This window comes from Mixophyes fleayi, chromosome 5 (assembly GCF_038048845.1).
Source record: "Mixophyes fleayi isolate aMixFle1 chromosome 5, aMixFle1.hap1, whole genome shotgun sequence".
NCBI classification, from domain to species: Eukaryota; Metazoa; Chordata; class Amphibia; order Anura; family Limnodynastidae; genus Mixophyes; species Mixophyes fleayi.
Genome location: NC_134406.1, coordinates 73,460,279 through 73,480,431, shown reverse-complemented (window position 1 = coordinate 73,480,431; position 20,153 = coordinate 73,460,279). Strand labels below are relative to the sequence as shown.

Sequence of the window (20,153 nt, the reverse complement as noted above, 5' to 3'; positions counted from 1 at the left end):
TATCAAGATCAGGCTTGTCTGATATCTTCATATTCATGAAGATGGAGAGTAATTTGTAATAACACACCAAACACTGATGAAACCATTATTGCTGCATTATGAAAAGAACACTATTGTCACAGATTTAGGGTATTTGCTTACTGATTTTTGCACTACTCACCCAAGAGGTGCGGAGTCTAACGTGTTCCTGGTTTTCACCAGGGACCCCCGCAAGGAAGTGTGGTCTTAGCTGCGGGAACACGCAGGTCGCGTTCCTCTAAGGGAGTAATCAGTGAAGCAGTAGATGAAAGCGGTGTCGTACAGGCCCAGTCCAAACCGTGAATTCAGGAGATGTCCAAGGGGAAGTTCAAAGCCGTAGCCAGGAAAGCCGGGTCGAGGTCAGAAGCACAGGAGGAAGAGTCAAATATCAAGCCGAGGTCAAGTTCACAGGGAGCACAGAACAGGGGTAGTAAGTAACAAGCCGGGTAATACACAGGAAGCGCTGGAAACGGTACACAGGAACGCTGGAGCTAGGATGAGACCTAATACTCTGGCACTCTCCATGTGCCAGAGTGAGGCTTTTATACAGGTGCAGTCCAATCACTGGCGGTGGTGACGCTAAACACCACCGCCGGAGTTACTAGGAAGCGTTCCGTTGCCTAGCAACCGAACGCGCGACCGCTGACCCGGAAGTACGCTCGGTTGCCTGGCAACCGAGCACTCTGTCACAGAAGCAGACGTCCGTCTCTGTGCGGCAGGCATAGCACGGAGACAGCGTCTGACAACTATACCTCCAATTTCACAAGTTAGACCTCCTAACATTAATATATATATATATATCTCAATCAGAGATGGTGTTACCTATCAGAGATATAGAGACAGTCCAAGTATCAGAGATCTAATGCAAGTTACACCTAAAGATACCCAAGTTAAGTAGCCCAGGTCACCAAAGATTCTACAAATGCAACAACTTAAACTAGTTAATCTTTCAGATATTTTAATGTATATTATATAAAAGGCTAATTCAAAATACACAAGATAGAGGAATTACTAGTAAGAATGAGTATGAATTTCTATGGGTTGAGAACCCAAAAACAGCGACTTTTTATATACTCCATAAAATTCACAAAGATGAAAAAAAAAACCCTGGGTGACCGATTGTTTCCAGAATTGACAATCTTACGGAAAAGGCAAGTGTATATGTGGACAGTTATCTATGGGAATTTGCAGTCATCATATGTTCGTGATACAATGGATGTATTGGGAAAAGTACAAGATCTACATATAGAGTGGTTGTTGATGTGGAGTCACTATACACAAGCATCAAACACAATATTGGATTCCAAGTAGTAAATTACTTCCTACAGATGAAGACAAGAAGCGAGCATAATCATTTTATTCTGAGTCTACTGGAATCTGTGTTAACCAAAAATAATTTTGTGTTGAACCAGAACTACTATTTATAAATGAGGGGAACAGCAATGAGAACGACCTGTGCTCCCACCTACGCCAATTTATGTTTGAGGGAGCACAAAGTCGTTTTCACCCCCGAAAATGAACATTACACAAAATTTGTAAGCACATGGCTCAAATTATTTGGGAAGGAACAGAGGATGGTTTTGCTGAATTCATATTGTCTTTAACCCTTCTGTTCTGCTTGGGTCTACTATACTCATGTACTGTTCGGGTCAATATGACCCATATTATAAAATTACGCTTTTCATTAATATTCAAAAAAGGGATATTCTCCAAACTTTTATTAGAGTAAATAAACATTCAGATGAACAAACCAAAACAAACAAAAAAATACATTTTTGTAGTTGTTTTACATAGGTATTTACTGCTTTGCACAATTTGGGCAATAATATGTTACATGGGATTTATAAACATGTTTATTGCACTTGAAAGATGTCATGGTTGTTTTATTATCATTTTTGGATGGACAAAATTTGCATCTGGCACGTTTGATCGCTGTAACATTTCCCGCAGAAGTTCCTGGTTGAGAATCATGAGTAGTTGATTGTATATTCTTCACTACTGTCCATGGCATATATTGTCTTGAGGACATGTGGGTCTTGATGAATGTTTTTTTAAATATTCTCCTCTTTGTAAGTTTCTTATTGTTCCAGTTAGGGTTTCTGGAAGTCCATAGGACAAAGGCATTGTATGCACTGATATCACTGATATTATAAAATATTATCAGTGGCCATCGGTTTGTTTTCCGTTTGCAAGTGTACATGTTCACAAGTTGATATAAGTGTCACGGGCACTAGGAGTCTTTACCCAGGTATCACCAGATGATGGACTTACCAGAGCAGTATAGTTGGTAATATGGTACTCTGGTAGCGGGATGACCACGGAACAGGTGTCACGGGCACTAGGAGTCTTTACTCAGGGATCACCAGATGGTAGGCTTACCAGAGCAATGTAGATGGTAATAGGGTACTCTGGTAGCTGGGTGATCACGGAACATGAAATGATGGCCGATGAGATGCTCAGGAAAGTCTATGACTAGCAACACTGGTAATAATGAGGTAATGATACACAAGGAACTGTATGGACAAGGACACGTGAAGGTAGTCAGTGGTCTGCGATAGCAAGTTGTACCACTGCTATAGTGAGGTGGAATGTCCAACAGAAACAAGGAGGTGATGAGAGTCAGCGGTCTGCGGGTAGCAAGTTGTACCGCTGTCTGAGTGAAGGAATGGAATCCAAGTGGAGGTATCCAGGTAGTCAGTGGTCTGCGGTAGCAAGTTGTACCACTGCTCTGTGAGAGGATAATGGAACAGGTGATACCGGAAACAGGGATCAGTGGTCTGACATCAGCAAGTTGTACCACTGCATATATAAGTGAGGAGGTGCACGGGGAAAGACTGCAACACAGGATATACACAGGCACCTTATACACGATCCACAGTAATATGCACAATATAGGTATATATATATGTAAATGACTGATCAGGTCTGCAATCTAGAAAGTCTCTTGAAGTAGTCCAGCACAATGATAACACAGTCAATGATGGCAATAGACTCAGCGGATAGCAGACTCCAGAGAGAACCAAACACAGTCCAGCAAGATATGCAATACACAGCACAGTCAATGAGAAGTATGCATACCGTGGTTCAGCAGTAGCAGTCAGATGGGATTGCAGCGGTACCTGAGCGGCTGGAGGCCGACTGGATAGGAAGTCCCTGGATAGGAGAAGCAGCGGTCTAGCAGGTGCAGCGCACAGGTGAGTAGACCGACAGGGACACGAATCCACAGGAGTCAGCAACACGTGGAACTGGACTCATAGGAAACCCAGGAGAATGGAGATGATCCAGCAGAGGGTAGTAGAAGAGATACAAATCCAATGCTGACAGGAGGGTAGAGGCCAGTGGAACACGTGAAGGCGTGGAGAGTGGATCAGCAGGAGATGGACGATAGCGCTGACCACAGCGGCAGGACTCGGCGGCACACGGAGGTAACCAGTAGCAACCACAGGAACCAACAGCGATGGGAAACAGGAGTGCAGCGCAGGGCCGGAGCTGTAGATCACGAAGTGTAGCAGATGGTAATGAAAAGCGGCAGTCTCGAGGAAGTCACAGCAAAGATGAGATGAGAGTGTAGTGCACGGAGGCAGCGGATAGTAATCAGCTGGCAGTCACGATGTTGAACACAGGCGAGTTGCAAGCAGGAGACTGTAGTGCACAGAGGCAGCGGATAGTAGTCAGCTGGCAGTCACGATGTTAAACACAGGCGAGTTGCAAGCAGGAGACTGTAGTGCACAGAGGCAGCGGATAGTAGTCAGCTGGCAGTCACGATGTTGAACACAGGCGAGTTGCAAGCAGGAGACTGTAGTGCACAGAGGCAGCGGATAGAAATCAGCAAACAGACTTGATGAGAAGCAGGTGAGTGAGGTAAAAGCTGGAGTGCACGGAGGCAACGGATAGCAATGAGCAAACAGTCACATTGATATAAAATAACGTTGAAGTGGTGTAGAAGACTGTAGTGCACGGAGGCAGCGGATAGGAATCAGCAAACAGTCATGATGATAAAGTTGATGGTAGAAGTGGTATGGAACCACAGTAGTAGAAGTGGTTTGGAAACCACAGGAATCAGCAGCACTGAATACACAAGTAATACAGGAACACCTTCAGAGACTCATGAGGAATGAGACTCCAAGATCAGGCAACGTGGTAGTGACCACAGGTGCTTAATATAGGGAGGTTGCCTGATCTGCCAATTAAGTTAAAGGGGTATACACTGAAGTATAGAAAAGGGCTGCGCATGCGCAGACCCTCAGGATGGTGGACGGCCACGGTTCCTAAATGTCCGGGAAGAGGCACTCACGGTCCGGTGAGTGACAGTACCCCCCCTTTTAAAGGTGGGCACAGAACGCCTGGAACCGGGCTTGTCCGGATTTTTGGAGTAAAACCTCTTCAAAAGGGCAGGAGCATTAAGATCTTCAGCTTTGATCCAAGAGCGCTCCTCAGGACCAAAGCCCTTCCAATGAACGAGGAAGTGGAGGACTCCTCGCGAAATTTTTGCATCTAGTACCTCGGTAATCTCAAAATCCTCCTCCTGATGGACTTGAACTGGCTGCGGAGCTGAGGGAGGAGTTGAAAAACGGTTGATAATAAGAGGTTTGAGCAAAGATACATGGAAGGCATTAGAAATCCGAAGACTCTTAGGAAGAAGGAGTTTCACACATACTGGATTGATAACTTGAATGATCCTATATGGACCAATAAAACGAGGGGCGAATTTCATGGATGGAACCTTCAAACGAATATTTTTTGTGGATAACCAGACACGATCTCCAATTTTTAGTGGTGGAATAGCCCGCCTCTTCTTATCAGCGAAAGATTTATATTTGACAGATGTCTTCTTCAAACAGGTTCTAACCTGAGACCAGATATTTTTAAAGGTCTGACAAACAGTCTCCACCGCAGGAACTTGGGTGGGCGGGAGGGCAGGAAATTCCGGAAAAGACGGATGGTGACCGTAGACCACAAAGAATGGAGTTTTGGATGATGACTCATGGTACATGTTGTTATGGGCGAACTCAGCCCAAGGGAGTAACTCTACCCAGTTGTCTTGATTGGCTGATGAAAATATCCTTATAAAAGTCTCAAGATCTTGATTGACACGTTCGGTTTGTCCATTGGATTGTGGATGGTAAGAAGATGAGAGTGCTAATCGTATGCCCAAGGTTTTACAAAGGGCTCGCCAGAATCTGGACACGAATTGTACTCCTCTATCAGACACAATCTCAGATGGACATCCATGGATACGGAAGATCTCTTTAATGAAATGTTCAGCCAGGATAGACGAGGAAGGCAAACCAGACAGAGGGATGAAATGAGCCATCTTCGAAAATCTGTCCACTACGACCCAAATAGTGTTATGGTTCTTACTAGGTGGTAAGTCAGTAACGAAATCCATACTAATATGGGTCCATGGTTTGGACGGAATGGGTAGTGGTCGCAGCAACCCTGCTGGGGTTCTGCGGGAGGATTTGAATTGCGAACATAATTCACAGGAAGCAATGAACTCTTTGACGTCTCTCCTCATTGAAGGCCACCAGTAACTTCGAGAGAGGATCTCAAAAGTCTTGTGTTCACCGGCGTGTCCAGAAAAACGAGAGGCATGGAACCACGAAAGGATTTTCCTCCTTAGAGTAGGAGGCACGAGGGTCTTCCCAAATGGTAGCGTTTTGGTGGATGAAGCAGCCAGTGAGATACATTTGGGGTCTAGAATGGTATGGTTGGAAACCTCTTCTATATCAGAGGACGTAGCAAAGGCTCTAGATAAGGCATCAGCTTTTTTGTTCTTGGCAGCTGGTTTGAAGGTAATTATTAATTCAAAACGGGAAAAGAAAAGAGACCATCTTGCTTGACGAGGGTTCAAGCATTGGGCAGACTGGAGATATGACAAGTTCTTATGATCCGTGAAGATCGTCACCGGATGGCGAGCTCCCTCCAACAAGTATCTCCATTCCTCTAATGCGGCTTTGATAGCCAGTAATTCCTTGTCTCCGATGGTATAATTCTTCTCTGCGGGTAGGAGACCCCGAGAATAGAAGGCACAAGGGTGGAATTTTTGCTGTTCCGAGCGTTGGGAGAGAATAGCTCCTAAGCCCACATTAGAGGCATCTACTTCTAGGAAAAAAGGGAGTGTCACATCAGGCTGACGAAGGATTGGAGCCGAAGAGAAGGACTCTTTTAATGTTTGAAAGGCTTGAATAGCCTCAGTAGACCATTGCTTAGGATTAGCCCCTTTACGAGTCAGGGCCACAATAGGAGATGCAATGGAAGAAAAGTCTTGAATGAAGCGTCTATAGTAATTGGCAAAACCTAAAAAACGCTGGATGGCACGAAGAGTAGTTGGCTGGGGCCAATGTAGTACAGCATTTACTTTGTCAGGATCCATCTTCAGACCAACTCCGGAAACAATATACCCCAAGAATGGGATCTGGGGTAATTCGAATGAACATTTTTCTAATTTACAGAACAATGAATTTTTCCGTAGCCTGGAGAGGACTTCTGCCACATGTTGGTGGTGAGAAGGCAGGTCCTGTGAAAAAATCAATATGTCGTCCAGGTAGACGACGACACATACATATAATAAGTCCCGAAAAATCTCATTGATGAAGCCCTGAAAAACAGCGGGGGCATTACATAGCCCGAAAGGCATTACCAGATATTCGTAATGCCCGTCTCTGGTGTTAAACGCCGTCTTCCATTCGTCACCGGAACGGATTCTGATTAAATTGTAAGCACCACGAAGATCCAACTTAGTAAAAATACGGGCTCCCTTAATGCGGTCAAATAGCTCAGTGATCAACGGAATGGGATACCGGTTCTTGATAGTAATGGCATTGAGTCCACGAAAATCTATACAAGGGCGTAATGATCCATCCTTCTTTTTGACAAAGAAGAACCCAGCTCCAGCGGGCGAGGTGGAAGGTCGAATGAACCCACGCTGGAGGTTCTCCCGTATATATTCAGATGTAGCTTGAGTTTCAGGTAACGAGAGTGGATAGACCCGGCCTCTGGGAGGAGTCTTGCCAGGAAGAAGATCAATCGGACAATCCCAAGAACGATGAGGAGGAAGACGTTCAGACTGAGCTTTATCAAAAACATCGGTAAATGAAGCATATTGAGGAGGGAGTCCCGGTGAAATAGCTGAAATGGAAGCTTGCTGTACCTTGAGAGGAATGACTTGGGAAAGGCAATGATGGTGACATTCAGGCCCCCAAGACGTGACTTGAGGGGTGCGCCAGTCAATCTGGGGAGAATGACACTGAAGCCATGGAAGGCCTAGGACAATCGGACTTGTCGTAACAGGAAGAATTAAAAACGATATCTCTTCATGATGCAGAGCACCAATCTGAAGGGTTACTGGAGACGTACTCTGGGTGATGAGACCGTTGATGAGACGTGATCCATCGATAGCCGTCACAGTAATGGGAGTTTTTAAGGTAATCATTGGTAGAGACCATTGATTAACTAACGATTTGGAAATAAAATTTCCTGCTGCTCCGGAATCAATCAATGCCTGTGACTCAAAGGTCTTGGTAGCAAAGGAAATAGTCACATCAAAAGCGCAGACTTTAGATTTCATAGACGATGGAGAGGACTCCAGGGACCCTAACTTCACCTCTCCAGAACTAGTTAGGGCCTGGCATTTCCCGATCTCTTAGGGCAGGAGCTGAGGACATGAGTGGAATCAGCACAATAGATACAGAGTCTATTCTTGACTCTTCGTTTCCTCTCCTCAGAAGATAACTTGGAACGTCCAATCTCCATGGGAATCACAGCGGGTGACACTGGACGAAATTGAGGGTTAGAGCGAAAAGGTGCTTTAGCAGAAGTCGTTTTCTCAGCCTCTCTTTCACGAAATCTCATATCAACCCGATGGCATAGAGAGATCAAATCTTCAAGTGACGAAGGAAGCTCTTGGGTAGTCAGTGCATCTTTAATTTTATCGGAAAGCCCCTGCCAGAAGGCGGCAACTAGGGCTTCAGTGTTCCACTGAAGTTCAGAGGCTAAGATCCTAAATTGAATGACGTACTGGCCTACAGTATGAGATCCTTGTCGCAGACGGAGGATGCTGGAAGCAGCGGAGGTCACACGACCTGGTTCATCGAACACACTTCGGAATGTAGAAATGAATTTGGCACTATCTTGTAATATTGGATCGTTCCTCTCCCACAGAGGGGAGGCCCAAGCCAGGGCTTGTCCTGAAAACAAAGAGATAAGATAGGCCACTCTGGAACGATGGGTAGAAAAATTTTGAGGTTGGAGCTCAAAATGGACTGAACATTGGTTAAGGAAACCCCTACAAGTTTTGGGGTCTCCATCGTACTTTGACGGAGTAGGCAGGTGAAGCGTGGAAGCTATAGACACCTGGGATGGCAATGGGGAAACGGAGGAAAGCACAGGAGCTTCAGTAGTAGCTGTCACAGTCTGTCCAGATGTACCTTGGGAGGTTAATGACTGATAACACTGAAGTAACAGCTGTTGGCGGGCATCCTGTTGCTCCACACGGCTAACCAGATGTTGCAGCATCTCTTTGGCGGTAGGTTCCACATCTGGGTCTGTCATGGCCTGATCTTACTGTCACGGGCACTAGGAGTCTTTACCCAGGGATCACCAGATGGTAGGCTTACCAGAGCAATGTAGATGGTAATAGGGTACTCTGGTAGCTGGGTGATCACGGAACATGAAATGATGGCCGATGAGATGCTCAGGAAAGTCTATGACTAGCAACACTGGTAATAATGAGGTAATGATACACAAGGAACTGTATGGACAAGGACACGTGAAGGTAGTCAGTGGTCTGCGATAGCAAGTTGTACCACTGCTATAGTGAGGTGGAATGTCCAACAGAAACAAGGAGGTGATGAGAGTCAGCGGTCTGCGGGTAGCAAGTTGTACCGCTGTCTGAGTGAAGGAATGGAATCCAAGTGGAGGTATCCAGGTAGTCAGTGGTCTGCGGTAGCAAGTTGTACCACTGCTCTGTGAGAGGATAATGGAACAGGTGATACCGGAAACAGGGATCAGTGGTCTGACATCAGCAAGTTGTACCACTGCATATATAAGTGAGGAGGTGCACGGGGAAAGACTGCAACACAGGATATACACAGGCACCTTATACACGATCCACAGTAATATGCACAATATAGGTATATATATATGTAAATGACTGATCAGGTCTGCAATCTAGAAAGTCTCTTGAAGTAGTCCAGCACAATGATAACACAGTCAATGATGGCAATAGACTCAGCGGATAGCAGACTCCAGAGAGAACCAAACACAGTCCAGCAAGATATGCAATACACAGCACAGTCAATGAGAAGTATGCATACCGTGGTTCAGCAGTAGCAGTCAGATGGGATTGCAGCGGTACCTGAGCGGCTGGAGGCCGACTGGATAGGAAGTCCCTGGATAGGAGAAGCAGCGGTCTAGCAGGTGCAGCGCACAGGTGAGTAGACCGACAGGGACACGAATCCACAGGAGTCAGCAACACGTGGAACTGGACTCATAGGAAACCCAGGAGAATGGAGATGATCCAGCAGAGGGTAGTAGAAGAGATACAAATCCAATGCTGACAGGAGGGTAGAGGCCAGTGGAACACGTGAAGGCGTGGAGAGTGGATCAGCAGGAGATGGACGATAGCGCTGACCACAGCGGCAGGACTCGGCGGCACACGGAGGTAACCAGTAGCAACCACAGGAACCAACAGCGATGGGAAACAGGAGTGCAGCGCAGGGCCGGAGCTGTAGATCACGAAGTGTAGCAGATGGTAATGAAAAGCGGCAGTCTCGAGGAAGTCACAGCAAAGATGAGATGAGAGTGTAGTGCACGGAGGCAGCGGATAGTAATCAGCTGGCAGTCACGATGTTGAACACAGGCGAGTTGCAAGCAGGAGACTGTAGTGCACAGAGGCAGCGGATAGTAGTCAGCTGGCAGTCACGATGTTAAACACAGGCGAGTTGCAAGCAGGAGACTGTAGTGCACAGAGGCAGCGGATAGTAGTCAGCTGGCAGTCACGATGTTGAACACAGGCGAGTTGCAAGCAGGAGACTGTAGTGCACAGAGGCAGCGGATAGAAATCAGCAAACAGACTTGATGAGAAGCAGGTGAGTGAGGTAAAAGCTGGAGTGCACGGAGGCAACGGATAGCAATGAGCAAACAGTCACATTGATATAAAATAACGTTGAAGTGGTGTAGAAGACTGTAGTGCACGGAGGCAGCGGATAGGAATCAGCAAACAGTCATGATGATAAAGTTGATGGTAGAAGTGGTATGGAACCACAGTAGTAGAAGTGGTTTGGAAACCACAGGAATCAGCAGCACTGAATACACAAGTAATACAGGAACACCTTCAGAGACTCATGAGGAATGAGACTCCAAGATCAGGCAACGTGGTAGTGACCACAGGTGCTTAATATAGGGAGGTTGCCTGATCTGCCAATTAAGTTAAAGGGGTATACACTGAAGTATAGAAAAGGGCTGCGCATGCGCAGACCCTCAGGATGGTGGACGGCCACGGTTCCTAAATGTCCGGGAAGAGGCACTCACGGTCCGGTGAGTGACAACAGGAGACAGCAGATGGTAAGAGAATGCTCGAGAAAAGTCTATGACTAGCAGCACTGGTAATAGGTAGATAACTGTACACAAGGAACTAGATGGACAAGGAAAGGTGAGGGTAGTCAGTGGTCTGCGGATAGCAAGTTGTACCACTGCTATAGTGAGGAGGAATGTCCAGGAGTAACGAGGAGGTGGTGAGAGTCAGCGGTCTGCGTATAGCAAGTTGTACCGCTGTCTAGGTGAAGGAATGGAATCCAGGTGAAGGTATCAGGGGAGTCAGTGGTCTGCATTAGCAAGTTGTACCACTGCTATGTGAGAGGATACTTGAAACTGGTGTCACAGGGAACAGGAGACAGTGGTCTGCATCTAGCAAGTTATACCACTGCAATATATATGAGAGGAGGAGCACGAGGAGATGAATGCAATGCAGAGTATACACGGGCACACAGAACTTGATCCCACGATGATATGCACAATATAATAATAACTGAGCAGCACTGCACAAATATACAGAGTCACAATAACTATCCAGGCAAATAGGAAACACAGTCAAATGATAGCAATAGTCTCAGAGGATAGGAACTCCGGAGGAGAACAAACTCAGTCCAGCTAGATATGCAATACACAAGCACAGTCAATGAGAAGTATGCATACCGCGGTTCAGGAGAGCAGGCTGTCAGAGAGACGTGCAGGGATACCTGAGCGGCTGAAGGCCGGCAGGAGGAGAGACCACTGGAAGATGGAAGCGGTAACCAACTTGGTGCAGCGCACGATAGGTAGACCAGCAAGAACAAGGCAATACTCAGGAAGCAGTAGTATATGGAACTGGACACCTGGAGAACACCGGAGAGTTGAGGCGGTCTGATAACCAGTAGCTGAGATGAAAGCAGCGGAGCGCTGACCCGATGAAGACAGGCGAGTTGAAATGAGCTGGAACACTGTAGCAGCACGGAGACAGCGGATAGGAATCAGCTGGCTGCAGACACGATGAACACTGGAGAGTTGAGATGAGCAGGACTCTGTAGAAGCACGGAGGCAGCGGATAGGAATCAGCTGGTGCAGTCACGATGAACACAGGAGAGTTGAAGTGAGCAGGATACTGTAGAAGCACAGAGGCAGCGGATAGGAATCAGCTGGTGCAGTCACGATGAACACAGGAGAGTTGAAGTGAACAGGATACTGTAGAAGCACGGAGGCAACGGATAGGAATCAGCTGGTGCAGTCACGATGAACACAGGAGAGTTGAAGTGAACAGGATACTGTAGAAGCACGGAGGCAGCGGATAGGAATCAGCTGGTGCAGTCACGATGAACACAGGAGAGTTGAAGTGGTCTGTAAACCACAAACGAACAACAGGAATCAGCAGGAGCTGAATACACGAGGAAACACAGGAACACCTTCAGAGGCTCATGGGGAATGAGACTCCAAGATCAGGCCACGAGGTATAGACCACAGGTGCTTTAAATAGGGAGTGTTGCCTGATCAGCCAATTAACTAAAAGCAACAGGTACTGAAGGTTTGAAAGGGCTGCACATGCGCAGACCCTTAGGATGGTGGACGGCCACGGTTCCTAAACACACGAGTGTCAGACGCCGTCTCCGTGCTATGCCTGCCGCACAGAGACGGACGTCTGCTTCTGTGACTGAGCGCTCGGTTGCCAGGCAACCGAGCGTACTTCCGGGTCAGCGGTCGCGCGTTCCGTTGCTAGGCAACGGAACGCTTCCTAGTAACTCCGGCGGTGGTGTTTAGCGTCACCACCGCCAGTGATTGGTCTGCACCTGTATATAAACCTCACTCTGGCACATGGAGAGTGCCAGAGTATTAGGTCTCATCCTAGCTCCAGCGTTCCTGTGTACCGTTTCCAGCGCTTCCTGTGTATTACCCGGCTTGTTACTGACTACCCCTGTTCTGTGCTCCCTGTGAACTTGACCTCGGCTTGATATTTGATTCTTCCTCCTGTGCTTCTGACCTCGACCCGGCTTCCCTGACTACGGCTTTGAACTATCCCTTGGACATCTCCCGAATTCACGGTTTGGACTGGGCCTGTACGACACCGCTTTCATCTACTGCTTCACTGATTACTCCCTTAGAGGACCGCGACCTGAGTGTTCCCGCAGCTAAGACCACACTTCCTTGCGGGGGTCCCTGGTGAAAACCAGGAACACGTTAGACTCCGCACCTCTTGGGTGAGTAGTGCAAAAATCAGTAAGCAAATACCCTAAATCTGTGACAGTATACTCTGGCCATGACGTCAGATGGAAAAGGTGAACCTACAACTCGGGACCTCATTATCCACCTGGGCCGCCGAGTGGAACAACAGGAGGCGGACCAGGCTCGTTTACTCCAGTGTGTGCAGGGAATCCTATCCCGCCTGGACTCTCTACGGACAGGACAAACCCCTCCTACGGAACCATCTGCGGCTCCTTCTCGCTCTGCAGTGTCCCCTGCGGCTCCTGCTGCCCCTCCAGCCGCCACTACTGGACTAAGAATACCTTCCCCCGATAAGTTTGACGGGGATCCAAAAAGATGTAGAGGGTTCCTTAACCAGTGTGCTATTCACTTCGAGTGTAACTCTACAGCATTCTCCTCGGAACGTACCAAGGTAGCCTTCATAATTTCGCTACTTAGTGGGCAAGCCCTGGCCTGGGCATCCCCGTTATGGGAGCACAATGACCCTTTGCTGGAGGACTCCGCAGCCTTTATTGACATGTTCAGGAAGGTCTTCGACGAACCGGGCAGAGTCTCTTCTGCCGCATCTAGCCTATTGAACCTGCGACAAGGTTCTTTGTCTGTCGGGCAGTATGCCGTACAATTTCGGACTCTCTCCTCTGAGCTTCGATGGAACAACGAAGCCCTCATTGCTTCCTTCTGGCAGGGTCTTACCGATCGAATTAAGGACGAATTGGCTACCAGAGAACTCCCCTCGGAGTTGGACGCCCTCGTTTCATTATGTATCAGGATCGATCTGCGTTTCAGAGAGAGAAGTTCAGAAAGGTCCTCTACAAGACGGACTCCCCGTTTGGCTCCCCAATTTCAAAACCCAATATCTTCCACTGAAGAACCTATGCAGCTTGGCCGCTCTAAACTAACGTCTGAAGAACGCGAGAGACGGTTCAAGCAGAGATTATGTCTATATTGTGGGGAGTCTGGTCATGTTCTAAGTCTCTGTCCCAAGAGACCGGGAAACGCCTCCTCCTAGACGGTAAGAGGGAGGCCGCCTTAGGAGTCACCGTTTCCACTCCCTACTCCACCTCCAATCTCGAGTTTCTCATGCCTGTCCAGCTCTTGACTACTAAAGGACCCCAACTAATCTCTGCCTTCGTGGACTCCGGTGCCGCAGGAAACTTTATTTCGGCCTCTCTTGCTTCAGAGCTCCAGTTAACCATTCAAGATCTGCCCCAACCGCTTACCCTCACTGCCGTGGATGGTAACCGTGTCAGCAACGGTGTCATCTCCAGCATTACGAGTGCGGTTCAATTGTTGGTAGGAGCCTTACATCAAGAGTGGATCCAATTCCTAGTATTACCACAGTCTATTAACCCACTGATACTGGGCCTTCCTTGGCTCCGGAACCATTCTCCTCAATTTGACTGGATTCGTGCGGAGGTAATTTCCTGGGGCCCGCAGTGTCATAAGCAATGTATTCCCTCACACCGCTTTCAAGTCTGTCATACTCAGACGAATTCTAAAACCTGTACATTACCTTCGGTCTATTTAGCCTTTAAGGACGTCTTCTCCAAACAAAGATCAGAGATTCTTCCACCCCATCGCCCGTGGGACTGTCCGATTGAATTAATCCCGGGAAAACAAATTCCCCGCGGTAGGACGTATCTCCTGTCCTTACCAGAGACCCAAGCTATGTCACAATACATATCTGAAAACTTAGCCCGAGGGTTCATTAGAAAATCATCTTCTCCAGCCGGAGCAGGATTTTTCTTTGTTAAGAAGAAAGACGGATCCTTACGCCCGTGTATTGATTATCGGCATCTAAATAAAATTACTGTCAAGAACCGTTATCCATTACCCCTTATTATGGACCTTTTTCGACAAGATTAGTGGAGCCCGCATCTTTACCAAACTAGATCTCAGAGGGGCATACAATTTAGTACGGATACGTCAAGGAGACGAGTGGAAGACAGCGTTTAACACGCGGGACGGACATTTCGAATATCTAGTCATGCCATTCGGGCTTAGTAACGCCCCCGCAGTATTTCAATCCTTCGTTAATGAAATCTTCCAAGACTGTTTATATCACTTCGTCGTTGTCTATTTGGACGACATTCTAATCTTTTCCCAAGACATTGCCTCCCATCGACACCATGTGAAGGAAGTCTTACTCCGATTACGAGCTAATCAACTCTTCTGCAAATTAGAAAAATGTATCTTTGAAGTGGAACAAATCTCTTTCCTTGGGTACATTGTTTCCGGAGCAGGATTAAGCATGGACCCACTAAAGGTGTCTGCCATTACCAACTGGCCTCTTCCCCAGGGCACCAAGGCCATCCAAAGGTTTATTGGATTCGCCAATTATTACAGACAATTTGTTAAAGGGTTCTCCTCCATTATTGCACCTATAACAGCGCTGACACGAAAATCAGCCAACCCCAGGAATTGGTCTCCAGAAGCCCTAAAGGCATTTAATCTCCTGAAACAGGCCTTTTCATCCGCTCCAGCCCTGTCTCAACCGGATCAATCTGAACCCTTTTTTCTAGAGGTTGACGCCTCTGCTATAGGTGTGGGGGCAGTACTCTTCCAAAAATCCAAAAACGGTTCTCATTTACCTTGCGGGTTCTTTTCCAAAAAATTTTTATCCCACGAGAAGAATTATGGAATTGGTGACAAAGAGTTACTAGCTATCAAGGCTGCCCTAGAGGAGTGGCGACACTTACTTGAAGGTTCACGTCATCCAGTAACGGTTCTTACCGATCATAAAAACCTGCTTTATGTTAGCGAGGCTCGATGCCTTAATCCACGCCAAGCTCGATGGGCATCGTTCTTCGCACGTTTTGATATCATCCTGACCTACCACCCAGGATCCAAGAACATCCGAGCTGATGCTCTATCTCGATCTTTTGACAACACGGATCTCTGTACTTCCTCGGAACCTCTACCCATTCTAAATCCTACCAGGGTTATCGCCCTTACCAAAACCACGGCCAAGACACCCCCAAGGGGCTGTTCCTTCTTAGAGCCTAATTTGCGAATTAAAGCCCTCCGCTGAGCGCATTCCTCTAAATTGGCAGGACACGCTGGTGTTAAGAAAACTCTTGAATTTCTTCGTCAGAGATATTGGTGGCCGACACTACATTCAGATGTACGAAGTTTTGTGGCTTCTTGTGATACATGTGCCCGTTGTAAGAACCCCAGAATGGCCCCTTCTGGACTCCTTCAACCACTTCCCATTCCAGATTTCCCTTGGCAAAGCATATCCATGGATTTCATCACAGACCTTCCCCCCAGCAATGGATACACCACTATTTGGGTTGTTGTGGACAGATTTTCTAAAATGGCCCACTTTGTACCTTTGTCTGCTCTACCATCTGCTTCTCAGTTAGCTTCTATCTTCATTAAAGAAATATTTAGACTTCATGGATGTCCTCGTGAGATCATCTCTGACCGTGGAGTGCAATTCGTTTCCAAATTCTGGAGGGCCTTTTGTAAAATACTTGGGTCTGACCTCAAGTTTTCATCAGGTTATCATCCACAAACCAATGGTCAAACAGAGCGGGTTAACCAAGATCTCGAAGTCTTCTTACGATGTTTTTCTTCAGATAATCAAGCAGAATGGGCTAATCTCTTACCCTGGGCGGAGTTTTCTCACAATATCCATCATCACGAGTCTACTGGTGCCTCTCCATTTTTTATTGTTTATGGTTCCCAACCCACCCTCCCAGATTTTTCCAGCCAAAGTTCCTTGTCAGTCCCCGCAGTGGAGGATGTCATGCGGAACCTTTCTCAGATTTGGTCTAACACAAAAGCTAGACTCCAAGAGACTTCCCTACGCTATAAGCAAGCAGCAGACCGCCATTGGAGACTGGTCCCTCTTTTACAGGTTCACGACAAAGTATGGTTATCCACACGTAACCTTAAGTTAAGAGTACCTTCTCAAAAATTGGCTCCCCGTTATATTGGTCCCTTTTCCATAACACATGTGATCAATGCAGTAACCTACAGACTCCAGTTACCCTCTTCCCTGAAGATCCACAATGTCTTTCATATCTCCCTTCTCAAACCACTTGTACTCAATAAATTTCATCAGTCACCTCATCGTCCAGCTCCTGTACGTACTACGGAAGGTGAAGAATTTGAAGTTAGTCGTATCCTGGATTCCCGTATCCTTCATGGACGACACCAATTCTTAGTACATTGGAAAGGCTTTGGGCTAGAAGAGAGATCCTGGGTGCAAAAAGAAGATCTCCACGCCCCACGGTTATTGAAACAGTTCTTCAAACAAAGATCTATCCAACAAAGTAGGGGAGGAGGTACTGTCAGACGCCGTCTCCGTGCTATGCCTGCCGCACAGAGACGGACGTCTGCTTCTGTGACTGAGCGCTCGGTTGCCAGGCAACCGAGCGTACTTCCGGGTCAGCGGTCGCGCGTTCCGTTGCTAGGCAACGGAACGCTTCCTAGTAACTCCGGCGGTGGTGTTTAGCGTCACCACCGCCAGTGATTGGTCTGCACCTGTATATAAACCTCACTCTGGCACATGGAGAGTGCCAGAGTATTAGGTCTCATCCTAGCTCCAGCGTTCCTGTGTACCGTTTCCAGCGCTTCCTGTGTATTACCCGGCTTGTTACTGACTACCCCTGTTCTGTGCTCCCTGTGAACTTGACCTCGGCTTGATATTTGATTCTTCCTCCTGTGCTTCTGACCTCGACCCGGCTTCCCTGACTACGGCTTTGAACTATCCCTTGGACATCTCCCGAATTCACGGTTTGGACTGGGCCTGTACGACACCGCTTTCATCTACTGCTTCACTGATTACTCCCTTAGAGGACCGCGACCTGCGTGTTCCCGCAGCTAAGACCACACTTCCTTGCGGGGGTCCCTGGTGAAAACCAGGAACACGTTAGACTCCGCACCTCTTGGGTGAGTAGTGCAAAAATCAGTAAGCAAATACCCTAAATCTGTGACAACGAGAAGCGGCCCTCACAGTCCGGTGAGTGACAATAAGGTATCCACTGCACGTTTTGTCGTGTTATAGTTGAAAATTATATTTGGTTTCTTGTCTGGCCTATCAATTACTTGTTTGTCTTCATGTAAGGTGCTCAAAAGAAGGACATTTTTCTTTTTCTTTGGAACATAAGTCACTACCATTGTGAAATAAAAAGAGTAACTATGCATCTGCTTATTTGTGACTTGCCAAGGTAGTTCCGGTTTATTTTTTCTCAATATACCAAGTAGGGTTATGTTTCACTTGAGCATAAGTTGTGCCAAATTATACGAGGTGAAAAAGTTGTTGCATGTAAGATTGGGCCCATTCAGTTCACATGTGAGGCCTGCCACAACTCTCATCCCTTGATTTTTTTCTGGTTTTGCTCCTGGCTCTTTTCTGGTATACACTTGCGATTTCAGAACATATGATGTTGTAGTATCACACAAAGTCCAGGGGGTAAATGTATTATTGTCCGGTTTTGTCAACTCGCGGGAGTTCGGCGAGTTGACAGCTTAAATTTAAAGCGGCGCTGCCTTGTAAAGGGAAACTTCCCTTTACAAGGCAGCGCCACTTTAAATTTAAGCTGTCAACTTGCCGAACTCGCGGGAGTTGACAAAACCGGAGGTTGATACATTTACCCCCAGATTTTTACACCATATTTTGCTGGCTTGGAGGGAATGTACTGCTTGAAAGGGCAGCGCCCTCAAAATCCAACTAATTGTTCACCTACTGTTACATTTTCAAAAGGGTTAAATAATTTTGGAAGAACTTCAACCCATTTTTCCAATATTTCTCTTACAGCAGTAAGCTTGTCTATGGGCCTTCTTTAATAACGGGTAGATTTGTCGTCAAAACAAACCACTCGCAAGATTTTACAGAACATGTCAAATTACATGTTTGATCGGAAAAATATTGAGACCAGTTTCACAATCTTACAAGCTTTTTGTTGCTTCACCGTGAGATTTTGTACACTCCAGCCAATAATCATAGTCCAACATAAGCTTGAAACATAATATTTTCTAAGTTTTACCACTTTTCACCATAAACACGGTGTCCTTCAATATTTGTGTATTTTATGATCTCATTTCGATGGAACTAAATATAACTTTGAATTCACTTTCCATGTCATGGATTCTTGCTGTAGGATATCTTGTTACACCAGGAATTTCCGTGATAACATTGCATGTAGAGAGCCTACCAGCAGGATGTCGGGGAGGATCAAGTTCCATTATTATTTGTTCATTTTTTGAAAAAACATATGGAGTTGTAGCAACAGGTTCATTTACAATGTCATTCCCATTGTCGGAATCATCACTTGTATGATTTTCTTCCTCAGATACATCTTCGCTATCAGAAGATTCCCCAAATTCTTGAAGCTCAGCATCAGTGAAAGGTTTTCGTTTGGCCATAATGATATTGTACACAGATCAATCTCCAACTAAATATGAGTCATTCCATGTAGTTATAGTCAAATGAGAAAATCAAAAGAAGACTTGCAAACACTTGAAGTTCAGCATGAGTATCTGACTCAACATGTGGACTTGCTGAGACTTGTTGAAACTTGTGAATAAATTTGTGAAAAGGTGAAAAGATAACATAATCCAAATGTAAACCAATGAACTGACACTGTATTTCTAATTTTCTGAATTTTTATTGTTGAAGTAATGTGTTTCAAAACATTTACGGTGACTCACTAGTATAATATTCACATTGGGTCATATTGACCCAAACAGTACATTAGTACTAACTACTCATAACTTGAAAAAAAAAAATATATATATATATTTTTTTTGATCATAACAACTATTTGCTATAATTACATAAATAACAAACTGACACCTAAGAAAATTTTGTTTCGGGTCAAATAACCCTAACAGAACAGCAGGGTTAAATATCAATGACATTAATTTGAAATCGATGTCAGTGATTGACTTTTAAAAATCCATTTTTGAATATAATGTGATCACAACAGACATACACAGGAAACCTACTGCCACCAACAGTATCTTACACGTCAACAGCTCACACTTGCCTGCAACGAGAATTCATCCATACGAGACGTAACTGCAGTTAATCTTCCATATTTGAAAAACGAGCTGTTGAGTTGAAGATGAAAATATCCACAATTTAATTAAAAAAATATAAATCCACCCAAAAATGAATAGAAAAACATTACTCCATCCTGCTCCCAAGAAGATTTGATGTAAAATCACCAGAGATATGTTTCTTTCAAAATCGCTATTTCAAAAATCACTAGAGATCAAAGTCCCGACTGTTTGCCACTCTAGCTATAAACGTCTTCAATTGCATGAAGCAGCGATTAAGCAAACTCGACCGAGTTTGCTGTAAAAAATCACTAGATACAACACGTTGCTTCCCAGCTGTGATATTAGTAAACATATCACTGTTACACTGGTCTGTCTATACAGCTGCAGGT

The 20,153-nt window shown here is 46.0% G+C and overlaps 1 pseudogene; it reads right to left on the bottom strand.

Annotated features, from left to right (window-relative positions):
* Positions 1 to 1,816: 1,816 nt before the first annotated feature.
* LOC142159450 (uncharacterized) lies at positions 1,817 to 19,125 on the bottom strand (annotated as a pseudogene).
* Between the last annotated feature and the right edge of the window lie 1,028 nt (positions 19,126 to 20,153).